Genomic DNA, 21,351 nt, shown 5'->3' on the forward strand with positions numbered 1-21,351 from the left:
ACTGAGTCTGGCTCTGTCGCCCAGGCTGGAGTGCGGTGGCCGGATCTCAGCTCACTGCAAGCTCCGCCTCCCGGGTTCACGCCATTCTCCTGCCTCAGCCTCCCGAGTAGCTGGGACCACAGGCGCCCGCCACTTCGCCCGGCTAGTTTTTGTATTTTTTAGTAGAGACGGGGTTTCACCGTGTTAGCCAGGATGGTCTCGATCTCCTGACCTCGTGATCCGCCCGTCTCGGCCTCCCAAAGTGCTGGGATTACAGGCTTGAGCCACCGCGCCCGGCCCTCAATGAAGCTTTCTTACGTGTTATTCTGGACATAGGGAGTCCCTCTCCTGCCATGCCCACAGAATCTCGTCTGGTTCCTTTTCCATAGGATAGTATGAAGAATTAACCTTTCTACTTAAAGGCCCATATCAATTTAGGACATCATAACCAAAATTTTTATCATGAAATCAGCATAGAAAATTTCAGACGACACGGCCTAAAAGGTTATCTGGCTGGATGGAGTGGCTCATGCCTATAATCCCAGCAGAGGCAGGGGTAGGGGCAGGATGGTTTGAGCTCAGGAGTTCCAGACTAGCTTAGGCAACACAGAGAGACCCCTTTCGCCACAACAACAACAACAAAAAAAAAGGTTATGTGATGTGGTGTGAAACTTTTTTTTTTTTTTTTTTTTTTTGCCCAAGCTGGAGTGCAGCGGCACAATCTCAGCTCATTGCAACCTCCGCCTCCCGTGTTCAAGTGATTCTCATGCCTCAGCCTCCCGAGTAGCTGGAATTACAGGAGTGCACCACAATGCCCAGCTAATTTTTTGTATTTTTAGTAGAGACAAGGTTTCATCACGTTGCCCAGGTTGGTCTCGAACTTCTGGGCTCAGGCAATCCACCCACCTCGGCCTCCCAAAGTGTTAGGATTACAGGCGTGAGCCACCACGCCCGGCCATGAAACTTCTTTTTTTTGAGATGGAGTCTCCCTCTGTTGCCCAGGCTGGAGTACAGTGGTGCAATCTCAGCTCACTACAGCCTCCACCTCCTGGGTTCAAGCAATTCTCCTGCCTCAGCCCCCTGAGTAGCTGGGATTACAGCTGCCTGCCACCACGTCTAACTAATGTTTGTATTTTTAGTAAAGATGGGGTTTTACCATTTTGGCCAAACTGCTCTCGAACTCCTGGATATAGGGAGTCCCTCTCCTGCCATGCCCACAGAATCTCGTCTGGTTCAATCCACCTCAGCCTCCCAAAGTGCTGGGATTACAGGCATGAGTCACCGCGCCTGGCCTCGAAACTTTTGTCTGAGATACATACACACACACACACATACACAGATGAATATAAATAGAGAGAAGTGGGTCAGTCAAAACAAAAAGTCTGGAAAATACATTTTAGCAGTTGACAGTATTCAAGAAATAAAACAGTAAGTGTGAGATCTCAGAGTCAAAAAGAGAAATTGAAAAAAAGCTGAAGTCACTTTAAAGCATCATTGTAAGCATGGAACTAAATAGCAGAAAAAGTAAAGCTGACCCTGGTATCTACTTTGGTAAGTCAAGTAATACGCTTCCCTCCTCCATCCACCTCTCAGGGCTCAGAGGAGCTTCCTACTCCCACTAAATTCAGGCCCCTTCTGGTGAAGTCTACTGCAGATCACGTGGGGAGCTCCACAGGGAAGGGTGCACCATCACTGGAAATGGGGACTGCAGGGCTGCAGGTGGGCAGCCTGGACATGCAGGCCCCAAACTCACACTAGGGGTCCAGAAGCAAGCACAAAAAGAACTCAAACAGAAGCCAAGCGTCAACTGGAGGAAAGAAAGGAGAAGGAACAAAATCGATATTGCTAACTTATTCAGTTTATCTTTGAGTGGATGAAAGAATAAAGGAAGAGGAACAAGAACCCATCAAACTTCTCAGAGGGAGACAACATTTTCAAAGACTGCAGGTCAGGATCTCTGACACAGAAGATGCGAGCAGCTGCACAATCCAACAGCCTGGGCTACAGCAGAAGCCCTGGGGACAAACCTGAAGAAAGATCACTCGCGAAACTCCTCGCGTCAAGAAATCTGAGGTCATCTTCAAATCAGCAGGGAAACAAAAATTTAGAGAATTATCACTATCAGGGAGAGACTACCAAGAATATCTGTGAGGATTCCAGGGTCAATGTCAAGATGCTGAGCTTTGTTTGCTAAAAAAACAAAACACTACGTGGCTGGGCGCGGTGGCTCACGCCTATAATCCCAGCACTTTGGGAGGCCGAGGCGGGCGGATTACGAGGTCAGGAGATCGAGACCATCCTGGCTAACACGGTGAAACCCCGTCTCTACTAAAAATACAAAAACTTAGCCGGGCGTGGTGGTGGGCGCCTGTAGTCCCAGCTACTCAGGAGGCTGAGGCAGGAGAATGGCATGAACCCGGGAGGCGGAGCTTGCAGTGAGCCAAGATCGCACCACTGCACTCCAGCCTGGGCGACAGAGTGAGATTCCATCTCAAAAAAACACACAAAAAAAAACAAAACAAAAAACAAAAAAACACTATACATGAGACTGTAATTAGGATACTTCTTGAATACCACTAAAGACTATTTACAATATTGCATTTGAGTCAAAAGTGAAAATAAGAACTATGACAGTTAAACCTATTCTGCAAGTACTCTACAACGCATTAAAAAAAAAAAAAAAAAAAAAAAAACAGTTGGCCTTGCGTGATGGCTCATGCCTGTAATCCCAGCAATTTGGGAGGCCAAGGCAGATGGACCACTTAAGGTCAGGAGTTCAAAACAAGCCTGGCCAACATGGCGAAACCCTGTCTCCACTAAAAATACAAAAATTAGCCGGGCGCCGTGGTGGGCGCCTGTAATCCCAGCTACTCAGGAGGCTGAGGCAGGAGAACCACTTGAACCCCGGAGGTGGAGGTTGCAGTGAGCCAAGATCACACCATTGCACTCCAGCTTGGGCAACAAGAGCAAAACTCCACCTCAAAAACAAACAAACAAACAAACAAAACAAAAAGTAGCTGGCTGCGCGTGGTGGCTCATACCTGTAAATCCCAGCACTTTGGGAAACAGAGGGGGGGCCAATCACCTGAGGTCAGGAGTTCGAGATCAGCCTGGCCAATATGGTGAAACTCGGTCTCTCTTAAAAATTTAAAAATTGGCTGGACGTGGTGGCACGTGTCTGCAATCCCAGCACTTTGGGAGGCCGAGGTGTGTGGATCACAAGGTCAGGAGTTCGACACCAGCCTGGCCAATGTGGTGAAACCCCGTCTCTACTAAAAATACAAAAATTAGCTGGGCGTGGTGGCGGGTGCCTGTAGTCCCAGCTACTCAGGAGGCTGAGGCAGGAGAATCACTTGAACCTGGGATGCGGAGGTTGCAGTGAATGGAAATCATGCCACTGCACTCCAGCTTGGGCAACAGAGCAAGACTCCGTCTCAAAAAAGAAAAGAAAAGAAAAGAAAAACAAATAGCTAACTATCGGAAGGGGGAAAAAAAGACAAAATGATCATTTGCAACCACAAGTTAAGTATTCCTTGTATAAAGTGCTTGGGACCAGAAGTGTTTCAAATTTTGTATCTTTTCTGATTTTGGAATATTTGCATATATATATACTGAGATATCCTGAGAACGGGACCCAAGTCTAAACACAAAATTCATTTATGTTTAATATACGCCTTATACACATAGCCTGAAGGTAATTCTACTCAATATTTTAAATAATTTTGTGTATAATGGCTACGTGCAATGGCTCACACCTGTAATCCTGGCACTTTGGAAGGCCAAAGCAGGAAGATTACTTGAGCCTAGGAGATCAAGGCTGCAGTGAGCCATGATCTTGCTACTGCACTACAGCCTGAGTGACAGAGCAAGATCTCTTAAAAAAAAAAAAAAAAATTGCATATGAAATAAAGTTTTGACTGCAACCCATGACATGAGGTCAGATATGGAATTTTCCACTTGTGGCATCCTGTCAGTGCTCAAAAGTTTCCAATTTTAGACTTGGGGATTAGAAATGCTCAACATATATTATGATTGCCTATCTAAGAAACTCAAGAGAATCTACTGAAAAATAAGAACAACGGAGTTTGGTTAAGTAGTATAGCAGACACGGTGCTACTACATTTTCCTCACGGACACACCAAAGGACTCCACTTCCCAGCCCCCTTGCACCTAAAATAGAGCCAACAGACCTCGGAAGAAATCATACTACTTCCAAGCTTGGCCCATGAAAAAAACTTCCACGCACAAAATTACATGGCAAACTTACAGGTCACATCTTCTTGCCAGTTGTGACAAAAATGGAAGGAGCCTAGATCCCCAAGTCACCACTTAAAAAAGAGCCATCTAAAAAAAATGTGGGCAAGAAATAAATGTTTTCTTTGTCAGGCCACAGTTTTTGACTAGCATTACCTACCCTGACTAATACAGGTGGTCGGTTATAAAACATACAGACTGGCTAGGTGCAGTGGCTCATCCCTGTAATCCCAGTGCTTTGGGAGGCCAAGGCAGAGGATCACTTGAGACTGGGAGCTGGAGACCAGCCTGGGCAACACAGCAAGATTCCATCTCTATCTCATTTTTTATTTAATTTTTTTTGAGACAGAGTCTCACTCAGTGGCCTGGGCTGAAATGCAGTGGCGTGATCTGGACCCACTGCAACCTCCATTTCCTGGGTTCAACTGATTCTCATGCCTCAGCCTCCCGAGTAGCAGGGACTATAGGCATGCACCACCACACCCGGCTAATTTTTTTTTTTTTTTTTTTTTAGTAGACAGGGCGTTTTTCCCCATGTTGGCCAGGCTGGTCTTGAACTCCTGGCCTCAGGTGATCCGCCCACCTCAGCCTCCCAAAGTGCTGGGATTACAGGCGTGAGCCACTGCCCCTGGCCTCCATCTCTTATCTTGTTAAAAACAAGGCTGGGCACAGTGGCTCATGCCTGTAATTTCCAGCACTGTGGGAAGCCAAGGCAGGTGGATCACCAGAGGTCAAGAGTTCAAGCCCAGCCTGACCCACATGGTGAAACCCTGTCTCTACTAAAAACACAAAATTGGCCAGGCGTGGTGGCACATGCCTATAATTCCACTTGGGAGGCTAAGGCAAGAGAATCACTTGAACCTGGGAGATGGAGGTTGCTGTGAGCCGAGATCACACCACTGACTCCAGCCTGGGCAACAAGAGCAAAACTCTGTCTCGGAAAAAAAAAAAACAAAAAACCCCACAACATACAAACTGCAAGCAGTATACTTGCTTTATACCTGCTCTATAGCAGTTGGGAAGGAGGCGTGAGGGGAGATAATCACATTCTAAATACCAAATATTTTCTTTGTTTTTGAGTAGGGTGTCTCCCTCTGTTGCCCAAGCTGGAGTGCAGTGGCACCTTGAACTCCTGCAGCCTTGAACTCCTGGGCTCGAGTTCTCTTCCCATATCAGCCTCCCTAGTCAGTGGGACCACAGGTATGCACACCACCACACTAGGCTACTTTAAAAATTTTTGCAGAGATGGGGTCTCACTATGACGCCCGAACTGGTCTTAACCTCCTGACCTCAAGCAATCTTCCCATGTCAGCTTTGCAAAGTACTGGAATTACAGGTGTAAGCCACATGTCCAGTCCAGCAAATACTTTAAAATATAGAATAAGTAATCAGTCGGGCAGGGTGGCTCATGCCTGTAATCCCAGCACTTTGGGAGGCCAAGGCAGGTGGATCACAAGGTCAGAAGTTCAAGACCAGCCTGACCAATATGGTGAAACCCCATCTCTACCAAAAATACAAAAATTAGCTGGGTGTAGTGGTGCACACCTGTAATCCCAGCTACTCAGGAGGCTGAGGCAGGAGAATTGTTTGAATCCGGGAGGTGCAGGTTGCAGTGAGCTGAGATCACGCCACTGCACCCCAGCCTGGGCAACAGAGAGAGACTCTGTCTCACAAAAGAAAATAATAATAATAAGTAATCTATAGACCATATATTAGGAAAAATCTAGAGACACTGACTTGCTCTGTTCATACACAAAATAAGTCAATATTATAAAGATGACAAGTCTCCCCAAATTAACTTATACATTTAATGCAATTTCCCATTAAAAGTATTTTGACAGCCTGGCCAACATCGTGAAACTCTGTCTCTACTAAGAATACAAAAATTAGCTGGGTATGGTGGTACATGCCTGTAATCCCAGCTACTCAGGAGGCTGAGACAGGAGAATCGCTTGAAGCTGGGAGGCAGAGGTTGCAGTGAGCCAAGATCGCACCACTGCACTCCAGCCTGGGCGACAGAGTGAGATTCCATCTCGAGGTGGAGAGAGTATTTTGAAACCCTAAATTGAAAAACACTGGAGTAAAAACTGAGCATAGGCACTACGAGATAACAAAGCCTACTATAAAGTGATTATAATGAGCAAAATAGTAAGATCATGGCAAAAGAACAGATAAACTGAGTAAAACAACAGATCCAAGGATTCAGCATATGATTAAGGTGTTATTTTTTAAGTTAATAAGGATGAATTAATAAATAGTACCTAAAAAATATAAACTAGAGGGAACAATCCTCACTTCATACAATACTCCAAAACAAGTATCACACTAATTATAGCCAATTTTTTTTAAAGACCTAAGAGAAAATATGAGTGAATACCTATAAAACCTTGAGATAACAAAGCCATGGGAAATAAAAAAAGATTGACAGATTTATTATTTTTTTTTTTTGGAGACGGAGTTTCGCTCTTGTTGCCCAGGCTGGAGTGCAATGAGGCAATCTTGGCTCACCGCAACCTCCGCCTCCCGGATTCAAGTGATTCTCCTCCCTCAGCCTCCCAAGTAGCTGGGATTACAGGCATGCGCTACCATGCCTGGCTAATTTTCTATTTTTAGTAGAGATGGGGTTTCTCCGCGTTGGTCAGTCTGGTCTCAAACTCCCGACCTCAGGTGATCCGCCCGCCTCGGCCTCCCAAGGCGCTGGGATTACAGGAGTGAGCCACCGCACACGGCCGACAGACTTAAATTCAAGGCATAGAAAAAAATATTTGCAAAGTAGAACAAAAAAATGCAAATCTTAACACAGGTTGAGTATTCCTAATTCAAAAGTCCAAAATTTGAAAGGCTCCAAAATTCAGTACTTTCTGAGTGCCAACAAGACACTCAAAAGAAAATGCTCACTGAAGCATTCTGAATTTCAGATTAACAAATCAGGAATGCTCAACTGGTAAGTATAATGCAAATATGCCAAAATAAAAAAAAAAAATTAAAAACCCAAATCCAAAACACTTTCTAGTCATAAGCACTTCAGAGAAGGGATACCCAACCTGTACATGTTTCTCAAGCAGGTAAAGATCAAAAACAACATTAATAGTAGCATCAACTTTACTCAAAGAATATGGAAGAAAAATGTTTTATATTAAAACAAGCACTGATGTTTCTGAAACAGAATGAGAAATTCACATTAATTTTAGATAAAACAGAAAAGACTTAAAAGAAGTGTCATGCTTGTTATATTCCAAACACTTTTAAATATGCATACATTCCCCCATATCATGCATCTGCGGAAAAAATTGTGAAGCAATGCCTATAAATACAAATATCAAAGAAGCTCTTGATAACAAATATATGAACTTGGGCTAGGCACAGTGGCTCATGGCTGTAACCCCAGAACTTTAGGAGGCTTGAACTCAAGAGTTCGAGACCATCCTGGGCAACACAGGAGACCCCCACCTCTAAAAACATGGTGAAACCCTGTCTCTAGAAAAAATACAATTAGTTGGGTGTAGTGGTGCATGCCTGTAGTCCCAGCTACTCAAGAGGCTGAAGTGGGAGAATCTCCTGAGCCCGGGGAGCAGAAGCTGCCAGTGAGCAGAGATCTCACCATTGCACTCCAGCCTGGGTGACAGAGTGAGACCCTGTCTCAAAAAATATATAGATACAGATATACGAATTCAATAGAAAATTCTCAGCACTGATCACATATACCTTACTGTGAAGCAAGGATCACCAAATGTTTTCTGTGAAGGGTCTATAAAGGGCCAGAGTTACATCGTCTCTTGAGTGAGCTTGGCTGTGTTGCAATTAAACCTTATTTACAAAACCAGATGCTGGTGATTCCTCCACCAGCAGCATCCCTGTCACCTGAGAACTTGTGAGAAATGCACATTTTCGGGGCCCACCCTAGATCTTCAGAATGAGATCCATGTTTGGCGACGAAGGTGTTGTAGTTAGCCCCCAGCTAGGTGATTTGCCTTTGGAGACAGCAAATGATTTTAGCCAGTCCTGGAGAGGAGTCAATAAAGCTAAACCAAATTTGAGGCTGAAATCCCATCTAAAGGAGAATGTATAACAAATTGTGTTGGCCAGGTACGCTGGCTCATGCCTGTAATCTCAGCACTTTGGGAGGCTGAGGCAGGTGGATCACAAGGTCAGGAGTTCGAGACCAGCCTGGACAATATGGTGAAACCCCATCTCTACCAAAAATATGAAAATTAGTCAGGCATACCTACTCAGGAGGCTGAGGCAGAAGAACTGCTTGAACCTGCGAGGCGGAGGTTGCAGTGAGCCGAGATCACACCACTGCACTCCAGCCAGGGCAACAGAGTGAGACTCTGTCTCAAAAAAAAAAAATACAAAAATTAGCCAGGTGTGGTTGCAGGTGACTGTAATCCCAACTACTTGGGAGGCTGAGGCAGGAGAATCACTTGAACCCAGGAGGTGGAGCCTGCAGTGAGCTGTGATCGCACCATTGCACTCCAGCCTGGGCAACAAGAGCAAAACTCCGTCTCAAAAAAATAAAAAAAAGAAATTGTGTTTCCTCCATGAAGACCAAGGACATAGCAGTGCTTTTGGTCTGAAGCAGGGTGGAGAAGACCCTCAGTCACAAAGCCAAGAACTCTGAGATGAAATGATGGTCCAGAATGAAAAAGCCTATTCAAATTTAATTAAATGGAGCTGGGGGTATGTATATACATTCACTTCAACAAAACAAAGCCAGTGGTGGGGGCAAAATGTGTGAGCGTTGAGGTGGTGGGTAGAAGATTCCTACAGGAACAAACAGGGGAATTGACAGAAGGAATCCAAGCTAGGGTACATAAAGGCAAACACTGTAGCCAGGAATGAACCACAGGCAAACAAGGCAGGAGCGAGAGAGAGGAGATGATCCTGTTCCAACTCAGCCTCAGCCTCCTCCCAGTGCACCCTTTACTCCACCCCAAAATTTTCTAAAATGCACATCTGAGGGCCGGGCGCGGTGGCTCAAGCCTGTAATCCCAGCACTTTGGGAGGCCGAGATGGGCGGATCACAAGGTCAGGAAATCGAGACCATCCTGGCTAACATGGTGAAACCCCATCTCTACTAAAAATACAAAAAACTAGCCGGGCGAGGTGGCGGGCGCCTGTAGTCCCAGCTACTCGGGAGGCTGAGGCAGGAGAATGGCGTAAAAACCTGGGAGGCGGAGCTTGCAGTGAGCTGAGATCCGGCCACTGCACTCCAGCCTGGGTGACAGAGCGAGACTCCGTCTCAAAAATAAATAAATAAATAAAAATAAAATAAAATAAAATAAAATGCACATCTGAACAAGTCACTCCCCTTCTGGAAATCTCCCCGTGGCTTTCCAGACAAGGATTCACGCCCTGTAATATAGTGTCAAAGGACCTCTCCACCTGACCCCCATCACATCCTTCCAACTGTCCTAACTCAGTTACCCTCTCCCAGTCACATGCCTCTCCCGTTTCGCCCTTCGCTCACACTGATCCCTCAATCTGGAATGTCATTCCCACCTTCTCTAGCCTAACCCTACTTTCTATCCCAAGTCCCCAAAAGTCATCCTGGAACACAGAAGCACAGCATGATTTGAGTCTAACTTCGAGCTTGGCAACTGACCAGCCTAAGGTCAAATCCTGACTCTACTTAGCAGCGCTAAGACCCTAGGTAAGGAGCTGCCCTCCTGCCACACCTCAGCATCCTCAGCTGAAGGATGAAAAGCGATTAATTCCCATCCCACAGGGCTGCAGAGACTGATCGCATGAGAGAACACAGGAGTGCTGGGCAGAGCTCCCTGGCACTCAACTGACACTGGCTTCTCTGCCCTCTTCTACACTAACAGGAATTTAGAAACCCTGAGTTTCAGATGAGAGCTGGGAATAGTGTTCTACAGTAGTTTAATGGAACAGAATTCAAGACTCAGGAATTAACTTACAGAAGGTACCCAAGCCTTCATCAATAAATGAAGGACCAGAAGCCACCTTGCCTGCCAGTTGCTAGGACTAGCAATAATAACTTCAAGTGCCCAATACATAATCGATACCTATGGGCACTATCACTGCTTCCTTGGTCCTATCACATGGGGCTCTCTTGTCTTTCTAGGGTCCTTTCTATTGCTTGGAGAAGGTCCAACAGAGAAGTGACCCTTATCAAACTGCACTTCCATTCAACTTAGAAGATGGAAGGATTCAACTCTGTAAGAGTTACACACAGACATGGATGACCTCCACCAGGTGCTCAGTGAGATGATGCCTTTGGGAAGGAAGCCTGAGCCATCAGCTGCTTTGGGCAAAACTCATGAGTGGGCCAGGCGCGGTGGCTCACGCCTGTAATCTCAGCGCTTTGGGAGGTCGAGGTGGGCGGATCACAAGGTCAGGAGTTCGAGACCAGCTGGCCAACATGGTGAAATTCCATCTCTACTAAAAATACAAAAATTAGCCGGGTGTGGTGGTATGCACCCGTAATCCCAGCTACTTGGGAGGCTGAGGCAGGAGAATCGCTTGAACCCATGAGGCGGAGGTTGCGGTGAGCCAAGATGGCACCACTGCACTCCAGCCTGGGCAACAGAGCAAGATTCTGTCTCAAAAAAAAAAAAAAAAAAACTCATGAGTGAAGATTTTCCTGATCACTCACCAGAGAAAGCCACTCTCCTTTAAGGATGGAATTTCCATAGAGGGCCTTAGAGACACCTAGATCTGAGGTCACGGACTTAGCTGAGGTCACCTGAGGTCAAAGTTGAAAACTGGGACAAAGGACAATGAGAAGCTCCCAAGATTTAGATTTCCATTGAAGATGACCTCCCCCAAAAATCTCCACCCTTGCTTTTCTGCTGCATTTGGGTATGTCGGGTTGGCATTACAACTTAATATGGCCTAAACTGTCTCCTCCAGCATCTCAGTTAATGGCCACTTTCTTTCTAGGTACTAAGACCAGAACCTCGGCGGACTCCTCAATTTTCTTTCTGGTTCATTAGCAAATCTCAACCTCACCTTGAAATCCCACTAGTCTCCCCTCAGCCCTGCACTGGCCATCTGGCTGGTCTCCTTGCTGTCCTGCCTTCAATCTCTCTCACACAGCAGTGCCTAGAGTGTGCTTGCCAAAAACTAGATCAGTCCACCTCCCTTCTTTACTCCAAAACCCTCCAATGGCTCCTACCACCCTCAAGGTAAAATCTGCAGGGCTTACAGTGGTCCGCATGGCCTTATATGATCTGACCCCCATGGTTTCTCTGACCTCCAGACCAAATTCTCCCCTCCTCCTGCCTCAGGGCCTTTGCATCTGCTGTTTCCTCCCCTCAGAATGATCTTTCTCCCAGATCTCCACATGCCTCACTCCCTTCATATCTTTAGTCAAAGATGACTCAAGCCCTCTGCTATGAACTCAACTGTATCCCCCACCACCACTGAAAGAATTCATTATGTTGAAGCCCTACCCCCACAACGTGGCTGTATTTAGAGATAGAAGCTTTAGGAGGTAACCGAGTTTAAATGAGTTCTTAAGGATGGGGCCCTGATCCAATAGGAAAACCTTATTTTTTTAAACAAAGTCTAGCTTTGTCACCCAGGCTGGTGTGCAGTGGCGCAATCATGGCTCACTGCAGCCTCAACCTCCTGGGCTCAAGCAATCCTCCCACCTTAGCCTCCTGAGTAGTTGGGACTGCAGGCACACACCACCACGTCCAGCGAATTTTTTTTTTTTTGTAGAGACAGAATCTCACTATGTTGCCTAGACTGGTCTCAAGTGATCCTCCTGCCTCAGCCTCCCGAAGTGCTGGGATTACAGGTGTGACCAACAGTGCTTGAACAGAAAGAGATAAATGGCACCAAGAAAAGGCTATGTGAGGACTCGTCAAGAAGACGGCCACCTACAAGCCAGGAAGAAAGCCCTCACCAGAAACTAAATAGGCCAGAACCTCGACCTTGGACTTCCCAGACTCCAGAATTGTAAGAAATAAATTTCCGTTGTTTAAGCCACCCACACTGTGCTATTTTTGTTATGGCAGTGTTAGCAGACTAATATACCTTCCTCCCTGTCTACCCTTCCCAAAATATCAACTCCCATCCCCATACTTACCCCAAGCCTTGCCAGATTCCTCTTCACAGCACCAGCTCTCATTGTCCAGCTCCCTACAGTGTGGGCTCTATGTGGGCTGGGAATCTCCCTGCAGCATCCCAAGCACCAAGAATATTACCCAGCACAGATTAGGCACTCAAACAATGTAATAAATGTATGAAAGGCCTATGAAAGGTGAAGCTGAAAGCAGACCTCAATTACAGGAGAGCCAACAACCTAGAACCTGTGACAAAATAACAGGTTCAAAATAGCAAAGCCAGAGAGAAAATGAGAAGAACAGCATAGCGCACAAAGGGCTCGTTTCAACCCAGAGGGTGCAACGCACAGCTTAACCTGGAGGAGGATGGTTCCCTACCGAAAGAATAAAAGGAAGCCCAGAGAACAACTGGAGGAACAGCAGGGCATGAAAATGAATTAATGAGGTTACCGGGCACTCAGAACCAATAGACTGGTGTGTGAGAGTTTTATGGGCAAGGCCAGGAAACAGGTCAGGAAGGACTGTAAGATGTTTAAATTTAAAAAGCCTAAGAGGATTAAATATAAATACGTTTTTAAAAAGCTTCAATGTACATGTACAAAGCACCATATAATTTCAAATTATTACTGCTGACCTTTTTTTTTTTTTTTTTTTTTTTAAGGAGACAGTCTCACTCTGTCGCCTGGGCTGGAGTGCAGTGGCACGATCTCGACTAACTGCAAACTCCACCTCCCAGGTTCAAGCGATTCTCCTGCCTCAGACTCATGTACCACCGTGCCCGGCTAATTTTTGTATTTTTAGTAGAGATGAGGTTTCACCATGGTGGCCAGGCTGGTCTCGAACTCCTGAGCTCAAGTGATCTGCCTGCCTCAGTCTCCCTAAGTGCTGGAATTCCAGGCATGAGCCTCCAGGCATGAGCCACCACGCCCAGCCCCAGCCTACTGCTTTTAATTACCTTAACCAAAATGGGAAAATTCCTCAAGCTACCAGTGGTACCAGAAAATAGGTCTCCAAACAGATCCCTGGTTTGTCTTTAGAGACACTGAAGATGACAACAGTAGGCAATTAGGGATTTCAGACACCCCACAAACTAGACCTTAGGCTCTGCGAGGGCAAAAGACACAGTTTATTCAACAACGATTTGTTCAACAGCACCTGGTCACCAAGTGGATGGATAGATGGGCAGACACAGATGGACAGACTACTCAATGGATGGCTACATGTGCTTGCCTGCCCCTGGGACACATGACTCATTTCTGCAATGCTACATAGACTAGAGTTTGCTCCATAAATGAGATAGATAGTATGGCATGAAACCTAGCGAAACCATCTACATTTTTCTAGCCAGGTACTGGTTTTTTTTAAGCTGGCCACCACACTCAGCTATTTTTTTTTTTTTTAATATAGAAACAGGAGTCTTGCTATGTTGCCTAGGCTGGTCTTGAACTCCTGGCCTCAAACAATCCTCCCACCTCAGCCTCCCAAAGTGCTGGGATTACAGGTGTGAACCACAACACCCGGCCCAGGTACCTTAATAGGCATTTTTTAAACATGTCAACAGATGTTTAAACGTAATTGACTTAATTGACCGTACCACAGTCAGAGAATACAACTGCCAGGCAACCATCAAAAAAACTGTCAACATAAAAAGTTCCTGAAATCCCTATTTTCTTAAAAAATCACCTTCCACTCTAAGCAAAGAAACCAAAAGAGAAATGCCTTGGTATTAAAAGAAAGAAGCTGGTTGCCATTTTGGCAAAAAAAATAGCCTAGAAAGCAGATAGCTCATGCTTAGCATGTCACATGGAACAGGCTGGACACACCCGCTGCCTCCCTTTAACTAGCAGGTGTGCCATGAGAGCTTACACTGGGCACACCCACCGGTGCCCAAAAGCTATTAAATTAGGGAATGAATGAAAAGAGAACAGTAGTAATACATTCATAAGTGACCCTGATAGAGCCAACCATAACCCAGCACAGAATTCTGATTTTTTTAGCTGAAAGGGTCCTTTATAAATCTCATCAGGTTCAAACACCTTCAGGAGAGGCAGGCAACGTGACCTGCATCGGTTAAAAGGCAGGTGCAGACAACCAGAAATGGTGAGGCCCAAACCCAACAGCATTCAAATACAAAAACATAAAATAAAAATGCTCCAGCCACCCCGATTCCAGCCTTTTGCTTCAGAGAGGAGGAAGCCGGCTGAGGGAGGTCACATGGCCAATTAGTGACAGCTCAAACCAGACTGCCTCCGGACTCCCGGTCCCATGTCCTCGCACATCCCGGGGCCTTCTCTGCGCGCAGATGACCCAATTGTCAGCAGGGACTGCATCTTCCCCCGCCCGTCTCCCAGCTCTGCAAGAATAGAAGTAGCACCTACCACAAATGCTGCAGACCCAGAAAGCCCTTACGGGTGACTTTCTTCCACCTGCAGTTGCCCTCATTTACCCTTTTCCCTGACAATCCATAATTTCCCATCAGTCACGCTTAAACCCCCAGCCTGCAGGCCGACATCCTATCAGCCACCCATCCAAGGGGGGGCATCTAGGACCAGACGAAGGAGAAAATCCTGCTCCTTAAAGTAGTCACACTTGAAATGTCATTTTTTTCCCCCTAAAGGTGGCAAGGAGGGGGACTCGCGACCCCCGGGGAACAGGCCAGAAAGACCCCGAGGTCGGAGGAGCTGCTTCTAAAATTACTTCGCGCAGTCTTTGTAGAAGGGAAGAAAGCAAGAATGTAAAAGGCACCCTCTTGCCGCCCCTCCTGATGCCCCTGAATTCCAGGGAGCGGTGCGCACCACCTGGGGAGGGGCGAGGGAAGCGACCCAAGGACGCGCGGACGCAGAGCCCGGGAAGAGGCGGCGGCAGCCAGTGGGGTTCTGGGGGCGCCCCATTTGCCTCCCCGCTGCGCGGCCTGAGGGCCCGAGCGCGCTGTGGCTCCCGCGGCAGGCAGGGGTGGGTACCCCGGGGGCCCGGCCCGGCCGGCGGGGCGGCAGGAACTGAGGGCCGCCGGGCATCTTGGGCCCCGGGTCCAGGCTGGCCGGCGGGCGCGGGGTCCCGGGAGACGGGTCGGGGTGGGGGCGCGCAGGCCGCGCCGCGGGGCCGGTGGGTGACAGCGCGCGGGGGCCGGCCTCGTGGGCGCGGCGGGCACCTCGCGGCCCGGCCGGCAGGTGCGGCCCGCGGGCCGGGCAGGGGGCGCGGCGGCCCGGCTCTCACCTGGCTGCAGCTCGCGTGGTTCCCGTCCTGCCGCCGCGCCTCGGCGCCGCAGTGCCTGCTGCCGCCGCCGCCTCCGGTCCCCGCGACAGCCGCCTGCAAAATGGCGCCGTGGAGGGGCGGGTCGGGGGCGGGGAGCAGCGGAGCCGCCCGCCCCCGCGCCGGTCTGGGGCCCACCTCCCTCCCCGCCCCCGACCCCTAGCCTCGGGCCTCCCCCCCGGGAGGGACTGTCCCCTGGCACCCGGCAGCGCTCCCCGGAACATCTCGGGCCTCGCACCCAGCCGTCCCCTTCCCGTTCCTTTCATTTCCCTCCCTTGCGCGGAAACAACGCCCCCCTTCGCGACCCTTCCCATCAGTCACACCTGCTCCGGGGGGACCCACGTGGCAAGCAGAGCGCTGGTCCCTGAGTGTCCTGGTCCAGGTCCCCCCTTTTTACACCGCCTGTCACCGAGCCCTGTCATTGCTCGAGCATGATAATCAGGCAGTTTGTAGTGCATTCGGCTTAGTGGGTTGGATGTTTTAAAACAATTTCACCGCTTCTCCACTTAAGTAGCCAGGTATTTTAACTTAACTGGAGAAGACGTTCTCCTTACCACATGCAGAGATGGTAATACAGACCAAGGCTTTTCAGACTTGAATTCCCTGGGAGTAGTGTTAGGCTAGGGGCGGGTTCACATTCAGTGGCTCTAGGGTGCAGCCCGAAAGTCTGCACTTCTAAATTGTCCCCAGGTGATGCCCCCGGGTGAGGTTCTCGGACCGCTAAGCAGAAAGGCCAAGTCTAAATCCCTGGCCCTCGGTCTTCAGAGCTGGGCAGCTTCACTTTGAGGACTTCATTAAAATGCAGATGGCTAGGCCCCACCCCCAGAGTTGCTGAGGCTGGAGGTCTGGCCTGAGGCTCCAGAATCTGCATTTCTGGCAAGTTCCCAGGTGATCCTGTTGCTGCTGGTCTGAGGACCACATGTATGGAGCCACTGATGAAATCTGAATACATTTTTTTTTAAGTTCTAATAATTTGTACTTTCTTAACACCTTCCATCTTGAAACCACTGTCATGGTTGCTTTACTAACTGAATTATAATTTACCAGTTCCCGGGCAACTCTTGAGAAACAGAATTGCAGACGGTGTCTGACCTCATATGGAGAGAAATTGATTTTATAATCAGAATTATTTATGTGTTTTACACAGTTTTGGAAACTGACATCACACATGTCAATGCAGTTGGGGAAGCAGCAACTAAAGGAATTTTATGAAATAGGCAAGTGTGGTCTGTGTCTTGACAATAATGTGTCTTCCCATTTATTTATCTAATAACTGCATTTTTATTTTCTTATATTTAATTTTTTAGAGACAAAGTCTCACTCTGTCACCCAGGCTGGAGTGCAATGGCACAATCAAGGCTGCAGCATCAACCTTCCAGGTTCAAGGGATTCCCCCAACCTTGGCCTCCTAAGTAGCTGGGATGACAGGAGCACACCACCGGATCCGGCTAATTTTTATTTTTTGTAGAGAAGGGGGTCTTGCTATGTTGCCCAGGCTGGTCTCGAACTCCTGGACTCCTGGACTCAGGCAATCCTGCCACCTCAGCCTTCCAAAATGTTGAGATTACAGGCATGAGCCACCGCGCCTGGCCTAATAACAGTATTTTTTTTTTTTTTTTTAAATATAAGAGTTGGCTTGATTCTGTGAAGGAAAAATAAATCTCAGGACCCCAAAACCACTAAGCCAAAGGGAAAAGTCAAGCTGGGAATTCTGAAGGGCAAACCTGCCTCCCATTCTGGTTTTTGGGTTGTTTGTTTGTTTGTTTGTTTTTTGAGACAGAGTTTCGCTCTTGTTGCCCAGGCTGGAGTGCAATGGCGTGATCCTGGCTCACCGCAACCTCTGCCTCCTGGGTTCAGCCTAAGTCTCCTGACTTAGCCTCCCGAGTAGCTGGGATTACAGGCATGCGCCACCACGCCCAGCTAATTTTGTGTATTTAGTAGAGACGGGCTTCTCCATGTTGGTCAGGCTGGTCTCGAACTCCCAACCTCTGGTGATCCACCCGCCTCAGCCTCCCAAAGTGCTGGGATTACAGGCATGAGACACCGCACCCAGCCTCCATTCTATTCCTAAATAAGATGGCTACAAAGGTAGAAAAGCTACATACCTCCCTTATAATCTGTCCACAAGGAGATTCCTTGTGGAAAAAGGACAGACAGAACTCAAAGTCATCCCTCTGCTCACGTGAGACAAATGTTTATCTGATTGCTTTCTTTGATTCCATGGAAGGCTAATCAGAAACTCAAAAGAATGCAACCATTTGTCCTTTGTCTATCGATGACCTAGTAGCCCACTCTCCACCTTTCCCACCTTTCTGGATGGAAACAATGTACATTTTACATATATTGATTGATGTCTCATGTCTCCCTAAAATGCATAAAACCAAGATGTGCCCCGACCACCTTGGACACATGTCGTCAGGACCTCCTGAGGCTGTGTCACAGGCACGCATCCTTAACCTTGGCAAAATGAACTTTCTAAATCGACTGAGACCTGTCTCAGATATTTGAAGTTCACAATTCCTACTGGGATTCACTAAGTAGGGAAAAAAAAGTGTTGGATTGCAAAATTCGATATACACTGGAATGTCGAATGTTTTGATCCCCATGGAAGATGGAGAAAATAAAAAACAAAGATGCGGCTGGGCACGGTGGCTCAAGCCTGTAATCCCAGCACTTTGGGAGGCCCAGGCGGGCGGATCATGAGGTCAGGAGATCGAGACCATCCTGGCTAACGCGGTGAAACCCCGTCTCTACTAAAAATACAAAAAAAAAAAACTAGCTGTGCGTGGTGGCAGGCACCTATAATCTCAGCTACTCGGGAAGCTGAGGCAGGAGAATGGCGTGAACCCGGGAAACGGAGCTTGCAGTGAGCCGAGATCGTGCCACTGCACTCCAGCCTGGGCGACAGAGCAAGACTCTCTCAAAAAAAAACAAAAAAAAACAAAGATGCTGTGACCAGCACCCAGAGAAAAACTCACGCATTGCCCTGTAACCATCATTCTACACCAGTGAGAGCATACAGCATACTCCAGCCAACCTTTTTTTTTTTTAAATACGATGTGTTCTGCTTAGTAAGGAATGTGGAGTCTTCTGATTAGAAGGGAAGGGAAGTTCCAGGGTCAAGACCCCCTGAACTCTTAAGTCTATCCCCTCCCCATTGTTATTCCATGAACTGTGGAATCTTCAGTGTCTCCCTCTCCCTCTCTCGGCATTTACCGTTTTTCTCTATCCTGAAAAACCTTCCATTGTCCCAGTCTCCCCAGCCGTCCTGCTTCCCTTCCTCTCCCCAACCTCCCCCGCCGTCACCCCTCAGGCACTGTCCCTCCCTGTTTTATCAGTTGTCATCTGTGACCTTCTAATTGCCAAAACCAATTACAGGTTTACAGTCCTTTTCTTCTTTGATGGCTCTGTAACAGTCCATTGACTTCTCACTTGAAACTCTATTCTTGTGATAATACCACTGTTTCTCGCTAACTATCCATACACCCTCCCTTCCCTCTCAGTGATGTGAGTTTCTCAGACTCCAGTCTAGAAATGTTAGTTTTCCCTCATTATCTTCTTTCTCCCCTGCCCTCTCCTCTCACCGCCTCTGAAGGTCAGCCATCTCCTCGTGGATCCCAAACCTCTCTCTAGACAAGACAGACATCTTTCTGAACTTGTAAACACATTTCCAATTGTCCCTCGAACAACCTGCCCTGAATATTCTCCAGGAATTGCAAATAATCTTCACTATTGGCACATTATTCTCTCCCATAAACTGGTTTCTTATCTGAGTTCTCTCATTTTGCTACCAGAAACTTCGAACTGGTCTTTGAGTCCTTGCCCCTCAAGCCTACGTGTCCACTCTGTCACCTATGGTCAAGCTGGGAAGTATTTGTGAAATTCTCTTCTCATCCAACACAGGTACTGACCCTCACTGGCTCTTTCTAGGACTGCTAACCGTCGAAAAAGTTTCTCTCTGGCCTGTTGGACTCAAGACGAATCTCCTGAAACTATCCTTGTTATCATCCCAGAGCACAGAACTGATAATCTCACACCCTTTCTGAAAATCCTTCAGGGTCTCCCAGTCAAAAGGATAATTGGAGACCAGGCACAGTAGTTGGAGCCTGTAATCCCAGCATTTTGGGAGACCAAGGCAAGAGGATTGCCTTTGCCAGGAGTTTGAGACCACACTAGGCAACATGGGGAGACCCCATCTCTGAATAAGTAAATAAATAAATAAATAAATAAATAAATAAATGTTTAATAGCTAAATAAAGAAAGAATAAACCTTTCCCAGTGTAGCATTCAAGGCCCTTAATCTGTATTCTCAGGCTTCTTTTTCTTTTTTCTTTTTTTTTTTTTTTGGAGATTTTACTGCTGACAAACTGGCTTTGGTATCAGCAGATAGTTCTGACTTCTGTCTTTCAAGATGTTACAAGGATTAAATGTATATAAAGTGCTTATTCAGTGCATGAATATGTAGGTGTTCGATGTCATTATTTTTATATAATTATTTTTACCATTATCAATTTTAAAAATACATCAAAATTTTCCTGTTCAGTTCCTTTTCCTTTTATTTTCCATTCATCTTCCTTTCTATTACAGCTCATACAAACAAGGTTTTTTTCCTCCTCCTTTAACTTCTCTAAACTAAATCAGCAGAATATATCAAGAAGCTTTCATGACCTGGTTAATTTGATTGAAATTTCAGTCATTTCCAGGCTGTGTTATTTTTGAGAGGTAATTGTAGCTTGGGGCTATTCCATCTTCATACAGTACTTTTCAATGTTATTTTCAACATCTCTCTGGAGTCTAGACCTGGGGCAAACTTTTTCTGGAAAGAGCTAGATAATAAACGTTTTCGGTTTTGTGGGCCAAGAGGTAAAATTGATGACATTAAATAGGTACGGTACTTATATAATGATAGGGGCCGGGCGTGGTGGCTCACGCCTATAATCCCAACACTTTGGGAGGCCGAGGTGGGTGGATCACCTGAGGTCAGGAGTTCAAGACCAGCCTGACCAGGGCTGGGCGCGGTGGCTCAAGCCTGTAATCCCAGCACTTTGGGAGGCCGAGACGGGTGGATCACAAGGTCAGGAGATCGAGACCATCCTGGCTAACATGGTGAAACCCCGTCTCTACTGAAAAAAAAAAAAAAAAAAACTAGCCAGGCGAGGTGGCGGGCGCCTGTAGTCCCAGCTACTAGGGAGGCTGAGGCAGGAGAATGGCGTAAACCCAGGAGGCAGAGCTTGCAGTGAGCTGAGATCTGGCCATTGCACTCCAGCCTGGGCGACAGAGTGAGACTCTGTCTCAAAAAAAAAAAAAAACAAAGACTAGCCTGACCAACATGGTGAACCCCGTCTGTACTAAAAATACAAAATTAGCTGGGCATGGTGGTTAATGCCTGTAGTCCCAGCTACTTGGGAGACTGAGGCGGGAGAATCAGTTGAACCCGGAAGGAGGAGGTTGCAGTGAGCTCAGATCGGGCCATTGCACTCCAGCCTGGACAACAAGAGTGAAACTCTGTCTCAAAAAAAAAGAAAAGTGACAGTACTTACATAGTGATAGAAAACAAATTTCCACAGATTTCTTATTGATGAAATTCAAAATATAATAATAATTGAGCATAATAGTTTTATAATACTGGTCTACTAATGAAAATAATAGAATTTGGGGGGTGGGGAAAATAAGATTTTGCTTAATTGGGGTTCAAAGTTAGTCTTTCCTGTCATCAGATTGATGGCAAATGTTCATCTGTAAAAGCCATTTTTATTTATTTATTTATTTATTATTTATTTATTTATATATTTTGAGATGGAGTCTTGCTCTGTTGCCCAGGCTGGAGTGCAGT

At 46.9% G+C, this 21,351-nt stretch overlaps 1 protein-coding gene across 3 annotated transcripts in view; it reads right to left on the reverse strand.

The window, feature by feature from the left end:
- The window catches only part of SLC23A2 (solute carrier family 23 member 2), a 152,451-nt gene extending 136,853 nt beyond the window's left edge, over positions 1–15,598 (reverse strand). For 2 of the 3 annotated variants that reach the window (XM_025399481.1, XM_025399479.1), the window contains exon 1: positions 15,483–15,598. The gene's annotated coding sequence lies outside the window, so the exon portion shown is untranslated. The remainder of the gene's footprint in view (positions 1–15,482) is intronic. The other variant, XM_025399480.1, reaches the window with a different exon arrangement.
- Between the last annotated feature and the right edge of the window lie 5,753 nt (positions 15,599–21,351).

The sequence above is a fragment of the Theropithecus gelada genome, chromosome 10 (genome assembly GCF_003255815.1).
Source record: "Theropithecus gelada isolate Dixy chromosome 10, Tgel_1.0, whole genome shotgun sequence".
Lineage (NCBI taxonomy): Eukaryota > Metazoa > Chordata > Mammalia > Primates > Cercopithecidae > Theropithecus > Theropithecus gelada.